General features: G+C 34.1%; 1 long non-coding RNA gene across 1 annotated transcript; it reads right to left on the bottom strand.

Annotated features, from left to right (window-relative positions):
- Positions 1 to 830: 830 nt before the first annotated feature.
- LOC136375758 (uncharacterized) lies at positions 831 to 4,363 on the bottom strand. Its single transcript, XR_010746106.1, has 2 exons — positions 3,919 to 4,363; positions 831 to 3,696 (listed from the first exon to the last, which is right to left on the bottom strand). It is a non-coding gene; the product is annotated as an uncharacterized lncRNA (long non-coding RNA).
- Between the last annotated feature and the right edge of the window lie 2 nt (positions 4,364 to 4,365).

The following is a 4,365-nucleotide window of genomic DNA, read 5'->3' as shown; positions in this document are numbered from 1 at the left end:
TAACCACCCCTGAAAAAACCAACACAGAAGTACATGGCTTGAAAAAAGAAGTAACAGAGAAAAGAAGTATGGATTACAACCAAACAAAAACAAATGATAGAAAAATAAAAAAGAACCAAACAAGAACAAAACTATCAGAAAGCAATATATAAAATGGCAATAGGAAACATACATATACTATGGAATACTACTCAGCCATAAGAAATGATGACATCAGATCATTTACAACAACATGGATGGACCTTGATAACATTATACTGAGTGAAGTAAATCAGAAAAAACTAATAACTATATGATTCTATACATAGGTGGGACATAAAAATGATGAGACTCAGGGACATAAAAAAGAGTGTGGTGGTTACCTGGGTGGGGAGAGGAAGGAAGTGGGTGGGGGGAGAGGAGGGCCACAAAGAAAACCAGATAAAAAGTGACGGAAGACTAACTTTGGGTGATGGGTATGCAACATAATCAAATGTCAAAATAACCTGGAGATATTTTCTCTGAACCTATGTACCCTGATTGATTAATGTCACCCCATTAAAATTAAAAAAAACAAAAACAAAACATAACCAGGTAATTTTCACAAAATTTGTAATAATAAGAATTCTGATCTCAAGCCTGTTATGTATAAGATCAGCAAGAAAAAAACTCTAGTTGACTAGTAAAATCCAATTACAAACTTTCTAAAAAACTAGTTTTAGTTTTGTAGATCTAATTGTGCCCCTATATACATAAAATATGTTCTATTTTGACAGTTTGAAAGTAAAGTATTTTTAAATAAAAAATTATTAAACGATTAATACCCCCCCCAAAAAACACAAACAAAAACAGTCTTTAGACCAGCAGATTTATTTTAAACATAACATGGAATTTTGTTTTCCTCTTCAGCACTCTTTCATACAGTTTTTTAAACCTGTTCCTTAAGATAAATGACTGGAGGCCAATTAATTTACACACTTGCCAGCTTGTGGCTCATTCATTCAATCATTCATTTAACAAGTGGTTTTTGCTTGTTTCCCAGGGCTCTAGACACTGGTTAGTTAGGCAGGGGATTCAAGGAACAAGGCAGACATTGTTACAGCTCTCCAACAGCTGACAATATGCAGCAGTTAACAATCATTAAACAAATATATGTAGTTAAAATTATCCTAAATTCTATAAAGATCAATGTGCTAGAGAGAGACTAGTGAAGAATCTCAAGATCATAAAAGAAGTAAGGAATTCTAGATTTTATTGTTTAAAAAAATTTTGCCTTCTTGACTGACAAAATAAAAATTGTTTTTAACTTGTGTTTCTCTTGCAAACAGTGAATTTTAAGCAAGTTTTCATGCTTATTGGCATTTGTTACTCAATACCCTCTTGTTCCTCCTTTAACTGGCCATTCTATGAGAAGGAAATACATTTTCTGAATGTGTTACTTGTTGATTAAAATTTTATATTTTATTGCTCATTTTAAAATAATGATTTTATTACTTTCCTAATAAACTCAAAACTAATTAATTTGCCCTGTGTAAAGTGAATTTCTTTTTTTGTAAGTCATTCACTATCAGTTCCTACCCATACTTGGGGTAAGAAAACATACTAAATTTGCATCAGTTACTATTTCCAAATATACCTTCATATATGAAAGGATGCACTTTGGTCTGGTCCAGTTGTCAGTAGAACAAATTTTTGTATATTTTAACAAATTTATTCATTATATTTTAATATTTACATATATTTTAAGGGGTTGTATTCTTCCCAATTTTATCATGATACACTTACTACTTTGTTGGCATCCTGTGTCATTTTTATGACAAATTGTGTGGTTATTATTGTGTACCTGCTTTGAAGCAAGACAACATGTATTTGAATCCCATTCTTACCACTTACAAGTTGAATATAATCTTAGGCAAATTACTTGTCCTTTCTAAGTATCCTCTTTTTCCTCTTTATAAAAGCACATTCAAAGCCCTTAGTATAGTATCTGGCACATGGTGATTGCTAAGTCAGAGGAGTTGTGGTCTTTTCAATCACTGTTTTCTAATTTCCCCTTAAGATTTCATGCCACTTTGTTCTTAGTTGTTTTACCATTTTGTTTACTTTCCTATTATCTGTCATGTGACTAATTCTCCCTGTTCTATTTCAAGAAGAGAAATGCAGACCGCCTCAAGCTCAGCTATAACTTCCATATCTATGATTCCTACTAATCAAGCCTGCTTAGCGAGTAGCCATCCTGCTGACTAGAGGCACTGGAAAACAGCATTGTGGGTTTTCAAGGCTGAATTCTCACTTCAGCAATGTTCTGAGACTTTGATATGTTTGGTTGGATCACTAACTGGTAAAAATAGAAAAGATGTTATAAAATATACCGGTGTGGACTATAAGTATTCAAAGTTTAATAACACAACTTCTAGCAGAGTAGTCTGGTCTTTGTAAGAATTTGAAGTCTATTCATCCTTCTAGAACCTCCTAAAAATTAAAGCAGGTTTTCACAGTGCGCAGGGCCATCTGTAAGGATAATTGAGGCTTGACTATCTTTTACTACCTTGCCTGCAAACATTTTTATAAAGACTGAGTTCACTTGCAGGAACAGTTCTGATTAGCAGAACTGAGAAGGCCAATATGAAACATACAGATATTTTAGGGGGACAAAAGTAGGAGGTTGAAGTGGGTGGGGGAGAGGATGGATTCAACAACAGAACAATGTGGAGACAAAGGGTACAAGAAGGAGAAAAAGCAAGGTAGAAAACAGAGTGTCTGTTGATTGGCAGTCATGAACAAGTGTTTTAGTGTTGCCTGAGTCACAGTATAAAGGGATAATGAGTATTTTGGGGTTTTTTTTAGAAATCAACTAGCAGTAAGTTTCTCCTTTTCCTGTCCTTTGACAATGTAATTCATCTAATAGTTACCTGGGAATCCTATTTACTACTATTAGAAAAGTTAAACGATTAAAAATTGAATGCTTAACAGACTATAATCTAATGGAAATGTCTTCTTAAAAGCATTGAAGCATTTGTTGCTTGTAGATTTTAGATTTGAGTATGAATAATTGCTCAGAATCAATTGTTTTCAAAATTGATTAAAAATACATTTTATTATGGAAAAATTTCAATATATATACAAGTAGAAAGAAAGGTATAATAAATCTCTGTATATCTTTAACCAGCTTCAACTATTATTAACCCATAATTAATCTTGTTTTATTGATAGCTCTACCTATATTCTTTTTCCCCTCCCCACCCAACTTTTCAGGCTTGGATTATTTAGACAGAAATTCCAGATGGCATGTAATTTTATCAGTAAATATTTCAACATGTAGAACTAAAATATAAGTACTTAAAAACACAACAATGTGGATTTTGTACCTAAAAAGATAATCACTCCTTAATATTATAAAGTATCTGGTCAGTATTCAACTTTTCCTGATTTTCTCTCTCTTCCAGTTTGATTGAATTGGGATTCAAATAAGATTCGTACATGTAATTTGTTGATATGTCTGTTAATTCTCTTTTAACTGGTAGTTTTCATTTCTATTTTCCCTTTACTTTGCAATGTAATTGTTGAAGAAATTGAATCATATGCCCTGTAGTTTCCTACAGTCTAAATTTTGCTAATTACATACCCATCATGTACTTTATATTTTCTTTGCTGTCCCATGTATTTTCTGTATATTGTTAATTAGATCTAGAGAGACCTCTTAGATTTAAATTTGACCTTTTTTTTTTTTTTCTATTTTTATTTATTTATTCATTTTAGAGAGGAGACGGAGAGACAGAGAGAGAGGGGAGAGACAGAGAGAGAGAAGGGGGAAGGAGCTGGAAGCATCAACTCCCATATGTGCCTTGACAAGGCAAGCCCAGGGTTTCGAACCGGCGACCTCAGCATTTCCAGGTCGACGCTTTATCCACTGCGCCACCACAGGTCAGGCAATTTGACCTTTTTTGAAAACTACATTGAAGGTGTTGTGTTCTTTCATGGGGATGCATGTCTAATTTTGTATCTCTCTGTGATATAATTAATCATTGATATTGATAATATCAATATTAGAAGAGGACCTCAGACCATACCCCACCTTCCTCTATCCTAAGGTCACTCTAGAGAGACAGTGGGGAATCTCATTCCCAGTGGGACTTTGGAAAAGGGGAAATATATCAGTCAGCTAGATAGTTTTTAAGGAATTACTATATAGTTAGGGGATCTCAGGGCTCCTAACACTTCTTTTAGGGGAGTCAACCAACGACACAGATTAGAGACACTGATAATCACAGCAGAAAGCCCCAGTCTTCTCCATGGCTTTGGAAACAGCCATACCCCTCAGTGGCCAGTGTGGACCTTGTAACATCTAGTCCACCCATGTCCCCTCAGCTACCAACCAACTCTGTC

Source organism: Saccopteryx leptura, chromosome 6, assembly GCF_036850995.1.
Source record: "Saccopteryx leptura isolate mSacLep1 chromosome 6, mSacLep1_pri_phased_curated, whole genome shotgun sequence".
NCBI classification, from domain to species: domain Eukaryota; kingdom Metazoa; phylum Chordata; class Mammalia; order Chiroptera; family Emballonuridae; genus Saccopteryx; species Saccopteryx leptura.
This window is presented reverse-complemented; position numbering and strand designations above follow the sequence as displayed.